The sequence below is a fragment of the Lipotes vexillifer genome, unplaced genomic scaffold (assembly GCF_000442215.2).
Source record: "Lipotes vexillifer unplaced genomic scaffold, Lipotes_vexillifer_v1.1 scaffold190, whole genome shotgun sequence".
NCBI lineage: Eukaryota > Metazoa > Chordata > Mammalia > Artiodactyla > Lipotidae > Lipotes > Lipotes vexillifer.
This window is the reverse complement of record NW_006794958.1, coordinates 2,436,973-2,457,875: the sequence shown is the minus strand read 5'-3', so window position 1 is coordinate 2,457,875 and position 20,903 is coordinate 2,436,973.

The following is a 20,903-nucleotide window of genomic DNA, read 5'->3' as shown; positions in this document are numbered from 1 at the left end:
AGTAAAATGGTGTCTCTGGCACTAGGTAATAAAAGTCATTGTGGCTTCCTCACTTTTGGGAAAGCCAGTTGGCAGAGCCATATTAACCAAGACCCAAGGCTTCCTGCTAACTTCCATGTAAATGAGTCATCTCAGAAACTTCTGATGACTGTATCTCAGACTGATCTGTTGACTGCAAACTTCTTAGACACCCAGAACAGAGCCAACCACTACACAGATCTTGAATTACTGATCCAAAGAAAACATGATGAGATAATGTTTTTTTGTTTTTTTGTTTTAAGCAACTATGTTTTGGAGTAATTTGTTATGCAGCAATAATTAACCTATATATTGACAATTATGAATGTTGTATCCATCTCCTTTAAAAAGTAACAAGCAGAAGAAGTTTTCAAAATATAATAATGACCAAACTCTCCCTTTTAACAGTTCATGGTGTAAAGGAGCATAAATAAAACACTAGATACAATCCAGGTTGCCTTCTAGAAAAATGTAGACAGAGTAAGAAAACAGAGCCATGTGCTAGCTATATTACCTGCGAGAATCAGGGAAGGTTTCATCAGAGAAGTAACATGAAAACTGAGATTTAAATCAACTATTTAACTTCTCTGAGCAAGTTACTAGACTGTTAAATAAAATGATGTGTTACACATATAAATAAGTACCACAAAAATGGCCCTTCTTGAGATCTACAGAATGAAGAAGATTTATATCTGCTTCACAGAAAAGTATAAGATAACTGGTTCTATTAAGTGCCTGAAATGAAATTTAAAGTAGAAAGCATCGGAGGCAATTTGTTTCTACTAAATGAAACTCAAATGAAATTTAGCATACATACTAAGGAAAACTGGCTAATGTGCAATAAATCTACATTTTAATAATTCTTGTATAAATTATATTCCTCCTGAGGCAGTCATTCTGAATTAACTCTATTTTTTATCTTGAGTTACTTACATGTAAGATAATATTTCTCTCAAAAATTTTTCACTCAAATAAGTCTGTCAATTTTCCCTTCTAACCAATTAATTCTCATTAATAACATTAAAGATATTGAGTCACCTCTGGACTAGGGTTTAGTATTCATAAATTTAAGCCTCTTCTACTTTTGATTCTAGCAATTCCTATAATGTGACATTAATAATAATGTGACTGTTTAGAAGCAGTCGAACATTAAAGTGCCCTTTAGTCAATATCATATAATTTAACTGACTTGTGGATTCAAAAATAATTAATTCTTAGTTCTTCCCAGAATGCTGTAATTTCTACATAGGGTATCATTTTAAAGTTGGACAAAAAGACAGACTGAACACGAAGCATTCTCTCTTTCTTAGGGACATACTCAGGATGTCTTCTCTACATTTCTTGAAATCACTGCAGCCAGTATCCAAAGGTAGTAAGTGAGGAAACGAAACAAAAGAAAACAATATCAGTCGTAACAATAAGAAGAAATAAGGTCAAATTTTCTGAGGATAGGAAAAGATCTCCACCATTTAGAAGGCATTTGTGGAACCAACATGGCCTTGTTTCTTTGTTATTGTTTATTTACTTGTTTGTTTTAGAGGAAAAATAATGAAACTTTGAGTCAGATGAAGGAAATCTGACTCATGACAGTCTCTTTTTGACTAAATATGTGCACTTTCTAAGCCTCCATTTTCTCATAAATGAAATGAAAAAGGTAACAATTCCTCACAGTTTGTGATACTGATTTTAATTACAAAAAAGTGTGAGTGGAATGTGAGGCATTATGATAATTTAGTGCCTATTCCTCTAGTCTGTTAGGTTTTTGGGTTCATGTATGATGACAAACTTGTCTTTATTCCTATCACTTACCACACTGTGAAATAGAAGGGTTACTTTAAACCTGTGTTGAGTGATTGATTAAAAATAAGATCATAGGGCTTCCCTGGTGGCTCAGTGGTTGAGAATCTGCCTGCCAATGCAGGGGACACGGGTTCAAGCCCTGGTCTGGGAAGATCCCACATGCCGTGGAGTAACTAGGCCCGTGAGCCACAACTACTGAGCCTGAGCATCTGGAGCTTGTGCTCCGCAACAAGAGAGGCCGCGATAGTGAGAGGCCCACTCACCATGATGAAGAGTGGCCCCTGCTCGCTGCAACTAGAGGAAGCCCTTGAACAGAAATGAAGACCCAACACAGCCAAAAATAAATAAATAAATAAATAAAGAAGCTTTCATTAAAAAAAAAAAGAGCCCATAAACAAAATGAAAAGACAACCCACAGAATGGGAGAAAATATTTGCAACTGATGTGACCAACAAGGGATTAATCTCCAAAATATACAAACAGGTCATACAGCTCAATATTAAAAAAACCAAACAACCCAATCAAAAAAATGAGTGGAAGACCTAAATAGACATTTCTCCAAAGAAGATATACAGATAGCCAAAAGACACATGAAAAGATGCTCAACATTTCTAATTATTAAACAAATGCTAATCAAAACTACAATGAGGTATCACCTCACACCAGTGAGAATGGCCATCATCAAAAATTCTACGAATAATAAATGCTGGAGAGGGTGTGGAGAAAAAGGAACCCTCCTACACTGTTCGTGGAATGTAAATTGGTGCAGCCACTGTGCAAAGCAGTATGGAGGTTCCTTGAAAACTAAAACTAGAGCTACCATATGATTCTGTAAGCCCACTCCTGGGCATATATCTGGAGAAAACCATAATTGGAAAAGATACATGCACTCCAATGTTCACTGCAGCACTATTTACAATAGCCAAGACATGGAAGCAACCTAAATGTTCAGTGACAAATGAATGGATAAAGAAGATGTGGTATATTTATATAATGGAATATTACTCAGCCATAAAAAAGAATGAAATAATGCCATTTGCAGCAACATGGACAGACCTTAGAGATTATCATACCAAGTGAAGTAAGCCAGACAGAGAAAGACAAATATCATATGATATTGCTTATTTGTGGAATCTAAAAAAAAAAGATACAAATGAACTTATATATAAAACAGAAATGCACTCACAGACATAGAAAACAAACTTATGGTTACCAAAGAGGAAAGGGATGGAGGGATAAATTAGAAGTTTGGGATTAATATACAGTACTGCTATATATAAAATAGATACCCAACAAGGAACTTCTGTATAGCACAGGGAACTACACTCAATATTTTGTAATAACCTATAAGGGAAAAGAATCTGTAAAACATAGATATATATGCATATATAACTGAATCACTTTTCTGTACCCCTGAAACTAACACAACATTATAAATCAACTATACTTCAATAAAAAATAAATTAAGGGCTTCCCTGGTGGCGCAGTGGTTGAGATTCCGCCTGCCAATGCAGGGGACACGGGTTCGAGCCCTGGTCTGGGAAGATCCCACATGCCGCGGAGCAACTAGGCCCGTGAGCCACAACTACTGAGCCTGCGCGTCTGGAGCCTGTGCTCCGCAACAAGAGAGGCCGCGATAGTGAGAGGCCCGCGCACCGCGATGAAGAGTGGCCCCCACTTGCCACAACTAGAGAAAAGCCCTCGCACAGAAATGAACACCCAACACAGCAAAAATAAATAAATTAATTAATAAACTCCTACCAAAAAATAAATAAATAAATAAATAAATAAATAAATTAAAAAAGAGACACTGCTTCAATTTCTTTCAAATTCCTTTCTTATAAGTACATGGGTTTATATATTTCCAACTAATGATATTAAGAGAAGAATTATTTCTTATACAAGTTGTGGATGTAAATTCAAAACTAGAAAATTTCAGATAATATATTTTATACTTCAAATGCTTCTTTTCTTATCCAGTTATAAAAAATACTGGCATATATTCTGACATGGTTAAAGATGTAATAGAAAAGTAAGAAACATGACTATAAAGCTAACACACTCAATAATATGGAGCGGATTGTAATGTAAATTTATCTAACTGTAGGCCAAGAAAGGGAAAAGCGTATACAGAAATTGAGATAAACATAATAGGTCAGACAAACAGTAAGTGTAAGGTGTCTAGAAGAAAAGATTTCCCCATTGTTGGTACATGGGACATGGCAATAAGAAGTCTAAGATTAGCCAATACTTGTAAATACAAAAAGTCATGCATTAGAAATTATCAGAAGGATATATCACAACAGGACCTGGAGTATATAGCACATGTTATAAGCCAAATCACTTTAGCACTTAAGGTAACATTGAAACTAATCACTTTTATTATTTAATGAAGTCCCCATTTTAAAGAACCACTTCAAATATTTTGAAAGGAAAGCATCTGAACCAATCTGTTCTAACTTAATTGGTTTACTATCAAGATTCTGATATCTAAAATGGATTAAAAAAATTAAACGAAGAATAGTATCTAAATAATGGTCTCTGAATAAGGCATATTTTAAATCAATATCTATTTTACAATGTCTGTATGTTGATGTTCCTATTTATAGCAGGATTTTTGACAGGGCTTTACCCATCCTGTTTTACTATAAGTGATATTTGGTTCTATCAAAAAAGAAAAACTACAAAAACAAACTTTAGGACATTAGGGTTTCACAAAAGATAATTTAATAAGTCCTGAAAATTACATATTTAAGACATATCACAGTTTCTGTGGTATATACCATGATGTTTTCATAAGGATTTTGACTCTGGTCTTGACATTTAAATCTGGGGATTTTTTTTTTTTTTTTTTGTATTAATGGTCTTGGTGATGAACAGAATATCAATAGCATATATTTACAACACATATCATTATTTAGGGTACAGAATGGGCATTAATTACATTGTACTGTGGTAAATATTTGGGTCACAATCTTACCATGCAGAGTAGTCACAGAACATTCTCTCTTAACAGTCTTATATGTTTGCTTTAAGAAAAAATAAATCATCTCAGAATAGGATGTGGTTGGTTAGCATCTCTTAACTGTATGCCAAAATAATTATTTGGACCCCAAGATCTATTTAAAGTTCAAGAATAAAGGTAATTTTACATTATGTGTTGGTTGTTATTGAAATTAAAGTCAGTGTTTTCATATATAACAGTTTTTTTTTACAATCAGAAATATTGTTTTATTATATGGTGATAAGAGAATGAACACTCAATAGCCAAATGATCTCTGAACGCTACACAATTACTTGTATTTTTAAAATTGCCAAAATTAGAAACTACGAAATGCATATTGAAAGTAGGATATTCATACAGCAATGAAAATCTACATCTATATACACAGGACAGATTGTTGGTTGCCAGAGGCAGGGCAAGGGGAGGGGTTTGAAATGGGTGAAGGGAGTCAAAAGGTACAAATTTCCAGTTATAAAATAAATATGTCATGGGGATGTAATGTACAGCATGGTGACTATAGTTAATAATACTGTACCGCATATTTAAAGGTTGCTAAGAGAATAAATCTTAAAAGTTCCCATCACAAGGAAAAAAAAAAGGTAAGCTATGTATGGTGACCTATGTTAACTAGATTTACTGTGGTGATCATTTTGTAATATATGTAAATAGCAAATCATTATGCTGTACACCTGAAACAAATATAATGTTTGTCAATTATACCTCAGTAAGAAAACATCACATCACATCATACAGTAATATGAATCTCATGAACATAATTTGAATGAATGAAGCCAGACATGTAAAGTACACACACACACTACATATATATATATATACACACATATATATATTTATAAGTACAAAAAATAGGCAAAAATAATTTATTCTGTTAGATTTCAGGACAGTGATTATCCTTGGTGGGGGAGGGGTGGATGGAAAGGGAAACGAGAGGGGTTTCAGGGATGCTGGCAATGTTCTTTTCTTGATCTGACTGCCAGTTACATGGGTGCGTTTAGTATGCAAAATATTTATTGAAATATAACTTAGTTGTGAGACAGTACTTTATGGGTCCCTTGCATTTGTGCATGTTGTGTGAGGAGAGGCACTGGCTGCCTTTTGTTCCAGACTATCTTTTCAGAGATATTAATATAGAAACGGCCTTGGAAGATACAGAAATAGTTCCTTTCATGGTGTAGAGAAGATTTGTTTCCTGATTAGTATAATAAAGATAATGCTTCTCTCTAGGAAATAATTTCAGTTGGTTTGCATGTAGCCCTTTATAAAAAAATTGGGTTTCCCTAAGTTCAGAGCTCCTCTCCTCTAATACAACCTACTGCATGTGCAGATGTCACTGGGCCTTGCTGCACAACCTGGCGGAAACTGAGGCTCAGGAAACATTGCAAATGACCACATTTTAACTACTACTATTGCTGCCAAAAATAAACTGTCCTTTGCTTTTTCCTCAGGAGTCTCATGACTTCTGCCAGCATCCATGAAATTGTGGTACGCTAACTTGCTAACTTGAAGATAGGGTAAAATCTCAAACCCTTCACATTACCTGACACTAAAATAACCACTTAACAGATGTAGTAAATGTTGCATATTTTTAAATAGTAAACTACTACGCTTGATGCTTATGATAATGTTTATTTTCCATATGTGTATTGTACTTTAATAGAAAAAATTACTTGGAGCTGTATTCATTTCTCATAAATCACAAATCACAAGAGGAAGCAAATGCAGACACTAAAGATTTCTTCAAGAAGATATCCACCCACATACACACGAAATCAAAACAAATAAAGCACCTGTTAGCATTTGTAGAGCAATAAACAAGTTTTTGAGTCCCAGCGCATTAGTTACTCTTTTGGGGAAGATAGTATTACTACAGAGCATGGATTTCTTAAATCTCTGTATTTTTAATTATATGAAATTTTGATTAAATTTCCATTTGAAAAGTTGAAAAGTATTTATGTACTCTATGTCAGGTATTATCTATTCAATTTTTATTTTTCCCTTCAAATCAGTAATATTTAAATACTATTTCAAGATTTTTTAAAATATAGTTTTATTTTATTTACTTTGTTGAAAGAGAAGCAAAGATGAGTGTGAAATTCAGTATTTGCCCAGTGAACATTAGTATTGTTTGTGATGTTTATGGGTGAATCTACTGGTAGAAGACATAATTGGAAAATGAGTATAATACCTTATTTGCACAAAGTTTAAGTTTTTGGAGTAGCTGAACTCATATCATATTGAATCATAAGTCTATGGTGAAAGAAAATACAGATAGTTACAGCTCTCAGCATAGTGAACAGTGAAACTGAAACATAGACAGCTTAATTTATTTTTCCAAAATTATTGAACAATTTTGTAGAGGAGGAACCTGAACTTTGATCTTACTTAAATGCCCTTCCTTTTTTTAAAATTTTTTTAAAATTTTTTTAAGTTTTACTTAATTTAATTTTTTTTAACATCTTTATTGGGGTATAATTGCTTTACAATGGTGTGTTAGTTTCTGCTTTATAACAGAGTGAGTCAGTTATACATATATATATGTTCCCATATCTCTTCCCTCTTTGTCTCCCTCCCTCCCACCCTCCCTATCCCACCCCTCCAGACAGCCACAAAGAACCGAGCCGGTTTCCCTGTGCCATGCGGCTGCTTCCCACTGGCTATCTACCTTACGTTTGTTAGTATATATATGTCCATGTCTCTCTCTCGCCCTAACACACCTCACCCTTCCCCCTCCCCATATCCTCAAGTCTGTTCTCCAGTAGGTCTCTGTCTTTATTCCTGTTTTACCCCTAGGTTCTTCATAACATTTTTTTTTCTTAAATTCCATATATATGTGTTAGCATACGGTATTTGTCCTTCTCTTTCTGACTTACTTCACTCTGTATGACAGACTCTAGATCTATCCACCTCATTACAAATAGCTCAATTTCGTTTCTTTTTATGGCTGAGTAATATTCCATTGTATATATGTGCCACATCTTCTTTATCCATTCATCCGACGACGGGCACTTAGGTTGTTTCCATCTCCGGGCTATTGTAAATAGAGCTGCAATGAACATTTTGGTACATGACTCTTTCTGAATTCTGGTTTCCTCAGGGTATATACCTAGTAGTGGGATTGCTGGGTCATATGGTAGTTCTATTTGTAGTTTTTTAAGGAACCTCCATACTGTTCTCCATAGTGGCTGAACCAATTCACATTCCCACCAGCAGTGCAAGAGTGTTCCCTTTTCTCCACACCCTCTCCAGCATTTATTGTTTCTAGATTTTTTGATGATGGCCATTCTGACTGGTGTGAGATGATATCTCATTGTAGTTTTGATTTGCATTTCTCTAATGATTAATGATGTTGAGCATTCTTTCATGTGTTTGTTGGCAGTCTGTATATCTTCTTTGGAGAAATGTCTATTTAGGTCTTCTGCCCATTTTTGGATTGGGTTGTTTATTTTTTTGTTATTGAGCTGCATGAGCTGCCTGTAAATTTTAGAGATTAATCCTTTGTCAGTTGATTCATTTGCAAATATTTTCTCCCATTCTGAGGGCTGTCTTTTGGTCTTGTTTATGGTTTCCTTTGCTGTGCAAAAGCTTTGAAGTTTCATTAGGTCCCATTTGTTTATTTTTGTTTTTATCTCCATTACTCTAGGAGATGGGTCAAGAAGGATCTTGCTGTGATTTATGTCATAGAGTGTTCTGCCTATGTTTTCCTCTAAGAGTTTGATAGTTTCTGGCCTTACATTTAGGTCTTTAATCCATTTTGAGCTTATTTTTGTGTATGGTGTTAGGGAGTGATCTAATCTCATACTTTTACATGTACCTGTCCAGTTTTCCCAGCACCACTTATTGAAGAGGCTGTCCTTTCTCCACTGTACGTTTCTGCCACCTTTATCAAAGATAAGGTGTCCATATGTGCGTGGGTTTATCTCTGGAATGCCCTTCCTTTATTGTCAAAAATTTATCCTCAAAGGGCAAAAGATAACAGACTTTCTGTTTAAGAAATACATTTAGGGATTAAATGGCAAACACTTCTGGATGTGACAACTCCTTGTCATTTTAAAATGTGATATTGTGTAATTTCCACCTTTTAAATGTAGAAACAAGGAATGTTTTTCCTGAAAATTGAAATTGTATTGACAATGAATCATTAAAACTGAAATTCAGGAATTAGAAAACAATAACCAAATATGCTAGAAAGATAATACATACTCAGGACTTCAGTTCCCATAGGGTGCAGTTTTCTCTAAAGCAATGTCAATGACTCAACTCACTGTAATGATGTTTAGAGGAACAGGAAACCGAACCACAAAAATGCCTTAATAAAAAATAAGTTATCTGAGGATGGAAATGTCTTCTGTATGAAATATTTTGCACGAACCCTTATGAGATTCCTTGAGGCTATACAACTAGGCCTGCTTTCATAACTGTGGCTGTTCTCGTGGGATTTTGCACTGCTTTTCAACTTTGATAGAATAGAAGAGAAGGGTGGAGGATATTGATCTGATTGGTTAATCTAGGGATAAGGGTTTATGAGCTGCTCAGTAGGCTTTTCAAAATAACAAATACAGTTTTTGAATTATAAGCAAGTATAAAAGGCTTATAATTTAAAGGGAAAACTGGTTTTGGGTGGTGGTATTTTTATGATTCTTTGATCACTGCTCTCACCTCCCTACTCCTCATATCAGATAATGCTGGATAGGGAATACGCATAACTCTCATCCTATTCCTATATTCAGAGATATGGTAATTTGATTACATTGTTAATATCTTTTTTTGTGTGTGTGTGGTACACGGGCCTCTCACTGCTGTGGCCTCTCCCGTTGCGGAGCACAGGCTCCGGACGCGCAGGCCCAGCGGCCAGGGCTCTCGGGCCCAGCTGCTCCGCGGCATGTGGGATCCTCCTGGACTGGGGCACGAACCCGTATCCCCTGCATCGGCAGGCGGACTCCCAACCACTGCGCCACCAAAGAAGCCCAATATCTTTTTTTTTTAACATCTTTATTGGGGTATAATTGCTTTACAATGGTGTGTTAGTTTCTGCTTTATAACAAAGTGAATCATCTATACATATATCCCCATATCTCCTCCCTCCTAGGTCTCCCTCCCATTCTCCCTTTCCCAACCCTCTAGGTGGTCACAAAGCACAGAGCTGATCTCCCTGTGCTATGCAGCTGCTTCCCACTATCTAGTTTACATTTGGTAGTGTATACATGTCCATGCCAATCTCTCACTTCAACCCAACTTACCCCTTCCCCCTCCACAATTCCTCAAGTCTACTCTCTACGTCTGTGTCTTTATTCCTGTCCTACCCCTGGGTTCCTCAGAACCTTTTTTTTTTGATTCCATATATATGTATTAGCATACAGTAGTTGTTTTTCTCTTTCTGACTTATTTCACTCTGTATGACAGATTCTAGGTCCATCCACCTCACTACAAGTAACTCAATTTCTTTTATTTTTATGGCTGAGTAATATTCGATTATAAATATGTGCCACATCTTCTTTATCCATTCATCTGTCGATGGACACTTAGGTTGCTTCCATATCCTGGCCATTGCAAATAGAGCTGCAACGAACACTCTGGTACATGACTCCTCTTGAATTATGGTTTCTCAGGGTATATGCCCAGTAGTGGGACTGCTGGGTTGTATGGTAGCTCTATTTTTATTTTTTTAAGGAACCTCCATACTGTTCTCCATAGTGGCTATATCGATTTACATTCCCAGCAACAGTGCAAGAGGGTTCCCTTTTCTCCACACCTTCTCCAGCATTTATTGTTTGTAGATTTTTTGATGATGGCCATTCTGACTGGTGTGAGATGATACCTCATTGTAGTTTTGATTTGCATTTCTCAGATGATTAGAGATGTTGAGCATTCTTTCATGTGTTTGTTGGCAATCTGTGTATCTTCTTTGGAGAAATGTCTATTTAGGTCTTCTGCCCATTTTTGGATTGGATTGTGTGCTTTTTTGATACTGAGCTTCATGAGCTGCTTGTAAGTTTCTGAGATTAATCCTTTGCAAATTTCCTTTGCAAATATTTTCTCCCATTCTGAGGTTTGTCTTTTCGTCTTATTTATGGTTTCCTTTTCTGGGAAAAAGCTTTTAGGTTTCATTAGGTCCCATTTGTCTATTGTTGTTTTTTATTTCCATTTCTCTAGGAGCTGGGTCAAAAAGGATCTTGCTGTGATTTATGTCATAGTGTTCTGCCTATGTTTTCCTCTAAGAGCTTTATAGTGTCTAGCCTGACATTTAGGTCTTTAATCCATTTTGAGTTTATTTTTTTGTATGGTGTTAGGGAGTGTTCTAATATCATTCTTTTACATGTACCTGTCCAGTTTTCCCAGCACCACTTATTGAAAAGGCTGTCTTTTCTCCATTGTATATTCTTGCTTCCTTTATCAAAAACAAGGTGACCATATGTGGGTGGGTTTATCTCTGGGTTTTCTGTCCTGTTCCATTGACCTGTATTTCTGTTTTTGTGCCAGTACATACTGTCTTGATTACTGTAGCTTTGTAGTACAGTTTGAAGTCCAGGAGCCTGATTCCTCCAGCTCTGTTTGTCTTTCTCAAGAATGCTTTGACTATTCAGGGTCTTTTGTGTTTCCATACAAATTGTGAAATTTTTTGTTCTAGTTCTGTGAAAAATGCCATTGGTAGTTTGATAAGGATTGCACTGAATCTGTAGATTGCTTTGGGTTGTATAGTCATTTTCACAATGTTGATTCTTCCAATCAAAGAACATGGTATATCTATCCATCTGTTTGTATTATCTTTCATTTCTTTCATCAGTGTCTTACAGTTTTCTGCATAGAGGTCTTTTGTCTCCTTAGGTAGCTTTATTCCTAGGTATTGTCTTCTTTTTCTTGCAATGGTAAATGGGAGTGTTTCCTTAATTTCTTGCTCTGGTCTTTCATCGTTAGTGTATAGGAATGCAAGAGATTTCTGTGCATTAATTTTGTATCCTGCCACTTTACCAAATCCATTGATTAGCTCTAGTAATTTTCTAGTAAAATCTTTAGGATTCTCTATGTATAGTATCATGTTATCTGCAAACAGTGACAGTTTTACTTCTTTTCTGATTTGGATTCCTTTTATTTCTTTTTCTTCTCTGATTGCTGTGGCTAAAACTTCCAAAACTATGTTGAATAATGGTGAGAGTGGGCAACCTTGTCTTGTTCCTGATCTTAGTGGAAATGGTTTCAGTTTTTCATCATTGAGGACGAGGTTGGCTGTGGGTTTGTCATATATGGCCTTTATTATGTTCAGGTAAGTTCCCTTTATGCGTACTATCTGCAGGGTTTTTATCATAAATGGGTGTTGAGTTTTGTCAAAAGCTTTTTCTGTGTCTATTGAGATGATCATATGGTTTTTCTACTTCAATTTGTTAATATGGTTTATCACATTGCTCAATTTGCATATATTGAAGAATCCTTGCATTCCTGGGATAAACCCCACTTGATCATGATGTATGATCCATTTGATGTGCTGTTGGATTCTGTTTGCTAGTATTTTGTTGAGGATTTTTGCATCTATGTTCATCAGTGATATTGGCCTGTAGTTTTCTTTTTCTTTCTTTGTGATATCTTTGCCTGAGTTTGGTATCAGGGTTATTGTGGCATTATAGAATGAGTTTGGGAGTGTTCCTCCCTCTGCTATATTTTGGAAGAGTTTGAGAAAGAGAGGTGTTAGCTCTTCTCTAAATGTTTGATAGAATTTGCCTGTGAAGCCATCTGGTCCTGGGCTTTTGTTGTTGGAAGATTTTTAATCACAGTCTCAATTTCAGTGCTTGTGATTGATCTGTTTATATTTTCCATTTCTTTCTGGTTCAGCCTCAGAAGGTTGTGCCTTTCTAGGAATGTGTCCATTTCTCCCAGGTTGTCCATTTTACTGGCATATAGTTTCTTGTAGTAATCTCTCATGATTCTTTGTATTTCTGCAGTGTCAGTTGTTACTTCTCCTTTTTCATTTCTAATTCTATTAAGTCTTCTCCCTTTTTTCTTGATGAGTCTGGCTAATAGTTTATCAATTTTGTTTATCTTCTCAGAGAACCAGCTTTTCGTTTTATTGATCTTTGCTATTGTTTCCTTCATTTCGTTTTTATTTATTTCTGATCTGATCTTTTTGATTTCTTTCCTTCTGCTAACTTTGGGGTTTTTTTGTTCTTCTTCATCTAATTGTTTTAGGTGTAAGGTTAGGTTGTTTATTTAAGATATTTCTTGTTACTTGAGGTAGGAATGTATTCCTATAAACTTTCCTCTTAGAACTGCTTTCGCTGCATCCCATAGGTTTTGGGTTGTCGTGTTTTCATTGTCTGTTGTTTCTAGGTATTTTTTGATTTCCTCTTTGATTTCTTTTAATATCTTTTGACTTTAACAATTTACACTGTGAATTAGCTGAGATTTTGGTAACATAATTCCCTGAAATAATTTTTCACTAAATCCTATCAATAAAGAATTTTCCCCTGGAAGAATGTATATTTGCATAATATCACCAGGAATTTCCAATGGGAATCAAAATTCAGTGAACCATCAGATGGATAAAGATGGTCAACGTAGATATATAGGAGCACTTTATTGCTCTGTGTGTTGTATCTCTCACAATAATAGATTCTTGTGAAAGATGGTAAAACTATGACTTTTTAGCCATTACAGTGAGGAACAATTCAATTTAATATATTTCTACATATATTTTCTCTAAGAATTACTTAACATTATGGAATTTTTCAAAATTATTTATTCTTTGGTACTTTTGGTAATGAATAAAATTATTTTATAGCATTAGCTCATATTCATAGTACTAAAACTTGTCCAAATTATTAGCAAGAATATATTCACAACTTTTATTTTTATCATGGCCAATCATGGCTAACTTGACAATGGTCATAGTACCAAAACATATCCATGTGATTGAAAACACACTTTGAAATTAAATCTATGAGTGATGGCTGTTTTTCATTACTTATTAAATCCAGATGCTGGTTGCTTTTCAGCCCTTGACTTAAAAATATGGGTAGCAATCTCCCTCTTCTCTGTGACCTTCTGCTTTCCAAATCTTCTAAATTCTCATGTTTCACACAATGTTCCTATTGTTGACAACTTACCTTTTCCTCCAACTGTTGAATTCTATACACTTTGGTCTTCCATTTCTATGAACTAAGAGGATCACTTTTCAGAAAGAAGAACTTTTGTTTTAATTTTATACCCTTCTTACTTTTTGAGTTTTTAATTAAAAGTATGTAATGCTTTCATGAATAAAATTGAATACAGAAAAAAGTCAAAATCATTTTAAGATGTCTGTAACTTTGTATACTTCAGCCTAGAAAGTATATTGTATTGTCCTAGTTAATTCAAGCTTCAAATCAAGGTGATAAGTTATCCTTAGAGAAAACCTACAACAGAGGGGTAGTCAACTGACATTATTTCAGAAAGATCACACTTCAGAGGCACCATTATAATCCCTTCAGTGAGCCTTATTTTTGTTAATATGTGAGGTTTTGCCAAGTGGTATGATAAATATGAGATATAAATTTTTACCAGTGAATCACAGGTTGTTAATCAACATGTATCTTGCTATGAGTTTGGGGTGAATGCTGTTGCCTTAGGCCAGATACAAGGTTATAGAACCCAATCCAAGGGTTGTTGTACCATATGCCCTGATAGAACTTTACATACAAGAGGCAGGAGTACATGAAAGAAGACAGAGAGCTTAGTGAACAGGTTCATGAACTGTTTGTGCTTGTTTTCTAATGAATGTTTTTCTAATACATGTATGTATGTATGACAGAATTTGGGCTGTGGTTTGCTTTAATTATAACATTTGAGTGAGGTGAGTGGATAGCCATTCATAGATTCAAATTTATTGTAGGTCAAATGGAAATTTCTGAAGGGTTTCAAGCAAAGAAGAGCCATGACAAAATTTGTATTTTACAGTGAGAGCTACTATGAGGAGCCTGAACTGGGATGAGCTGGAGGAACAGACTGGAAGGCAAACATGCAAGTAGGCAAACAGATTTTGGCTCTATTACTTTCCCTTTTTTATATTCTATTAAAATTCCCTTATCAGTTATCAAAAAAGAAGGTTTCAAGGTATCCTTTTTATTGTTTGTGGAGATGTTTGTAGAAAAGATCTTAAGCCCTTTACTGCTGATTATGAGTTACACAGCAATCTAGCTGTAGAAAAAAATATAGCTGAATGCAAAGTTCAACAAAACTTCATTTAGACAATAAAAAGTAGCAAACAATAAGTGACATAAGATAGAATATGATAAATGCTCAAATGGAGGGTTGGAGTTCATTCTGCTGAGTAGTGGAAAAGGATACAATAAGCCTCAGCTTGGCAGAGGGGCATATTTGATAATAAGTGATTCAGCTATTAGAATGTACATTCAAGAATTAACTTACTAAAATGATTAAGATTCATTAAGTAACATGTCTTCCTTAAAAACTCTTTAATATTTCACGTGAATGAGTAGCAAATATAAATGTTTCAGTTTTACTTGGCTTCATGATGGATATGGATCAAACTAGAAGGTACACAAACCAGCTGTGTTAATTTTGATGATGTGACCCTATCAATGAGGTTCAACAAACATTAGTGTTATCATGCATGGCGAGCCATGTGTAAGTATACAATGCAAGTCTAGTTTTTGGGGATCATTTTCACATAGAACAGAAAAGAATAAGAAGCTTACTGCAAACCTTTTCAGGAACACAGGCCTGGTTCTGGGCAGTATCCCCATGGGCCTGAGCATAAGCTGGCATAATTTATTCCATGGAAGGGATATTAAGAATATTCTCTTAACCAGTATATCTCCCCTACCAGGATGGGCAAGGGATATGAATGGGATATGAAAAAGGTGCTATTTTTATTTAGTGATACTAGTATTATGTCTGAATAGGGGCCACAAAAACACAGGTGTTTGAGTTTCCAAAAATCACTGCTCCCTGCCTATAACCTGCACTTTGAAGCATATATTTAAATTTATTTTACTCTATTTCAAAATTTCTGGTGCTCTATTAGTTCAAAAGGGCTGGCAGCATATGTACTATATTGTAACTTCATTTTTAGAAAATATTTAGGGCATTTTTATTTCATTTTCTTTCAGAGCCGTCAGAGCACAAGAAGGGATGACTGTTTGTTAAATGCAATATTTTTTTCCTTTAACGGTAGTTTAGAAATACTATAAGTAAGTTCATGGAAGTCTTCAGTACAAATAACAGTAGAATCACTGAAAATTATTTGCATTACGAAGCACATTTAATTTTAAACCATTTTTTCTTCAAATGACTCTTATGCCCAAATAGCAAACACCTTAGAAAGGAAGATAATGGAAATCTTCTGTAATGGAAATCTTCACATAAAGTAAAACAACTCTAGGAGTCAAAGCATTGATAAAAATAAACTGCAATATTCTTCTGTTGTATATTGCCTATTCCTTGCAAAGGAATAGTTAGGGGGAAAATAAACAGTATTTACAATTCTCTTAAGTTTAATGGAAATGCAGGTTTGAATTTTCAACTGTGAGTTACATGAAAATCTGCAAAGAAAGTAGTATACACATCTACTTAACTACCCTGGTTAGTAATTAACCAACCCCCATATGTTTACATTTTCTTGAACACAGAAAAGATGCCATTTAGTGTATAACATTGTACAAAGTCCATTCAGTGAATAAAAGTACTGTATGTACACGAACTTCTAATTGTGTGTTTTATTTCAGATTTAAACCATTTTTATAAAGCAGAAGCCAGTGGCAAAAGGAGAAAGCATTTGCTACTGCAGAGGACTCGTTCATGAACTGCTTGAGCTGACTTAAATGGAGAGGATCCTATCACAAGTAAAGCAGCCACTGGGAAATAAATATCTAAATATCTTCTTGGTTTAAGATTACACTGATTTTGACATAAATATCTCACCTCTTTTTTACTCCCTTCCCTTGGATATCATTTCTATGAAATTTGAAGCTCTTAAAAATCAAAAATCAAAGTATGGCGAGTATCAAGGGAAGTACAAATTTGTAAAAATACTGAGTGCCAGGTTTATTGCTAATAATTTATTCTCTTAACACCCTTGCAAAGTACACTTACACTGTTATTTACACTTTGAAGGTTAGAAAAAAATCTATAAACCTATCGTCTTTTCTAGACTTCTAAGCAAGGAATATCTCAACCAAAATAAAACTCCTTGAGAATTTTGTTTTAGATTTAACAACTCATTCTTCCATGACCTCATTCCTCACACTTCCCATCCATTATTCATCAAAGGACAACTTAAGAAATATGGTTAAAATGGCACAAAGGAAAAAAATCAATTGATTCTTAGGAACTTCCAGGGAAAGAATTTTATTGAGTTGTTACTCTTAAATTAATTTAATCTACATTATTTTTAGGTAACGTATCTTTTAAAAATGAAGTAAAAACCTAAAATGGCGGCCATTGTCACTGTAATGACACTCCCCACTGTAATTCCTGTTTTCCCAAGTCAAGCCAATTTAAATCTTATCAGCTTTTTGGTTTGTTTGTTTACTTTCTTTTTTGTGTTTAATTTCATGTTTTTAAATAGTATAGCACCTTGTTTTGTATTTATTTTTAAATTGTAGACTTTTGTATATAATTTTATCTGTAATGGAAGATTAAAATTTAGCTATTTTACATTATGCTCCTAAAATAAAAATATCTCTACCAAACCAATATAGCTTAGATCTCAAGTTTACTTATATTCATTCCAGGTGAAATAAAGACATCACAAAATAGACCTCAGAGTGTTGATGAAAGAGGGTTTTATAAAATAGTAACAAGTAGGGCTTCCCTGGTGGCGCAGTGGTTGAGAATCTGCCTGCCAATGCAGGGGACCCGGGTTCAAGCCCTGGCCCGGGAAGATGCCGCAGAGCAACTAAGCCCGTGCACCACAACTACTGAGCCTGCACTCTAGAGCCCATGAGCCGTAACTGCTGAGCCCGTGTGTCACAACTACTGAAGCCCGCATGCCTAGAGCCCGTGCTCTGCAACAAGAGAAGCCACCACAATGAGAAGCCCACGCACAGCAATAAAGAACCAAAGCAGCCAAAAATAAGTTTAAAAAAAAAATAGTAACAAGTAAATGTTAGTGGTTGTAGATAGAGATTAATTATAATGGAATCTATACTAATTACATAGTCCATGGAAATTCTATAGTTTTGTTGAAGATTTCTGCAAATTTCCTCTGTTACAACCTCAGTGTCACTTAATACTATAGTTCTTTAGCCTTTTGTCTATATTTATCTTACACCAAATAAATCTCACTGAGAATCTAAGCCACAATTTCATTTCCAAAATTAAAAAAATAAATTACTTTCACTGAATATTGGTAAATTAAAAGCTCCTTTCCAGCTAATTTTTGAGTTGCTTGCAGATATCATGGTCAGAGTATTATCCTTATCACAATAGTACCCCTTCCCCTATTACAATAGTCCTTTTACCCCCTTTTGCAAAATAAGATGCATTTGAATAAAGTCTCTCCTTACCTAAGTCCCAATTTGTTTTTTATCTGAGTGTGAGTTTGAGAAACATTGCTGATGCTTTCTGGGGTTATAGAGAGGGACTATACATTCCACCCCACAATTTTGATTCATGTCAATAATTCTTTTTTATTTTATTCCTGTTCCTAATCAATCCTACATCAATTTGCTCCTCAGAATTTCCTGGGAATTCTTAGCACACCAGTCAATTGACCTCCAAGTCTTTAGGAAATTTTATTTTTCCAGATAAATGCATACTTGAAAAAATATGAAATTATTCCATACAAGTGTTTCATTTGCCAGCAATTAAGAAGACTCTCATTCTCCAACTTGGCATGATATTCTAGGTAAATCCTGTATATCTGAATATTCCTAGGTAAATAATTCTCAGTCCTCTACAGTAATTTTTATTAACTCAGTTGTTGGCAATAACACAACAGGTTTAGAAAATTTAGTAAAGACGTATTTCACAGAATAAAATAGATTAGCAAAATTTGATTTTGTTCACTTTCCAAATTTAATTCCCATTGGTAGACTGTTTATAATTTTTTTAAAATTACATATTCTATCATTTTGGAGACAGTCATGATTATTTATCATAAATATAATCAAGTAGATACTGTTTTCTGAAGACCTGTGAAAATTTTAAGTCTCTATTCAATACTAATGCATTTCTAAAGTTTTAATAGTTGCTGATCATTTATACTCTTTCAACTACATGTAAAAAAATTTCATCCTGCTTTGTATTTCAAATATGCATGCCTACTTCATAGTAAGACTATTGGTAAAAAAAAAAAAAAATCTGGAATAAAATTAATGAAAAAGATGTCTATGGATAATTTCAATCTATGCTGCATTCAAATAAATGTTATGTGTTAGAAAATATTTCTTGGATTGGGACCCAGATTTAACTTCCAAAAATAAGATCTTAGGAAGGTAACTGTCATTAACAGAAGGTGAAATGACAAATAAAGCAATGCTATTTTCTGCCACTTTTAATTATACTGGATGTAGGAAAAGTTCTCCAAATTTGTTAATTCAAGTCATCTCCTGCCTCATTTCTAAGGCTGTTCTATATATAAATGTCTTAAACCTGGAGCACTGTTTATGCAGTGCAGATTCCTCACTTCTGTCTTATGTTCCCATTCTCAGAGAGTTCCAAGCTAGATGTAGGACATGCATAAGCTAAGAGTTCTCACTCTGGTTCTAGGTTTATGCTTAAAGACCATCACTGTACCCAGACTTCATGCTATCCTTCCTTTTAAAAATCTTCTGTAATAATATTTTTAATGTATTTATTTCTCTGTGTCTAACCCAGTTTTTCTTTTCAAATATATCTTTAAAATTACCAGTTATTTTTACAGATGGTCTATTGTGCTCTCCTAGCCATACATTAGGTTATATTATAAAATTATGTTTTGTTTCAATTTTTATAATTTTTCAAATGTGCCTATACATTTTCCATGACATCCTTGTCTTGGCTCATATTTTACATTCCTTTTCAATATCTATGATCAGTTCATTCATTGATATGAAATACCCTTTTTATTATTATCATGCCATCTCTGTTTATTAGACTGCATATTGTTCTATTTGTTTTGCCTTGCTGACCGTCCTTCAAGATGTTTTATTTATACGTGTGATTTACAATGATTCTTATGCTAAACATATTTTTAGTGGATGTTATCTGTGAGAAACCACGTGCCCTGGAATCTGAATGCTCAGGTTCAGAACGTTGTTATAATGTTATTTTGAGTTTCTCTCTTTCTGAGCCTTATAGTTTTACTCAGGCCAAATAAGTTTGAATGTTGATTTTTCAGTTATTTCCAACCACATCATTCTAGGGCAACCTCATAATGGTTTGTGCCATGCAATCTTATGATAATGATTTATTATAGATTATTACTGTTCTACTCACAGCCCAGGACAGATAGCCAATCTGCTTGTTGCCTCCTGGTATAGGAGATAAAGATTTTCTGGTTTCTATGTCTCAAACAGTAGACAATTTCATGACTCCTAGCTTCATTTATCTAGCTTAGTCTGGTTCTCTACAAGGAGGAAACTATTTTCATAATATCCTTTCTATTACAGAGCCTAAGCCCTAACTCCCAGACATTAGGAGTTATATCAGCTATTAGTAATAGTAATACAGCTATTCTATTTATGAGCTCTTTGATCTTATTCTTCACTCTAATGTTGATATTCTTTTTCACTTTTGTCACCCAGAGAGTTCATTCTTTCTTAGTTTAAGAGTAACATTTTCCTTTTTAAAAAATCCATTCCTATGGAAAATAAGGAGAGCGATTAAATAAGAGAAGGAAAAAACAATGGATAGAAGAAGGAAGGGAAGAAATTCATTTTCTACATTACCTCTGTATATCATATTTATTAGAAGCTCATCTCATCCACGATGACTTCATCATCACCTCCTACACAATACTCTCTCAAATCTAGTCTCCCTAACCTTTGCATATGCTTTTATTTTTAGCAATAATATATCTTTCTACCAATCTTGCTTTTAAGCACATAAGCTATAACTGGATTTTCAATAGATTGCCACAAAACTTTCCCTA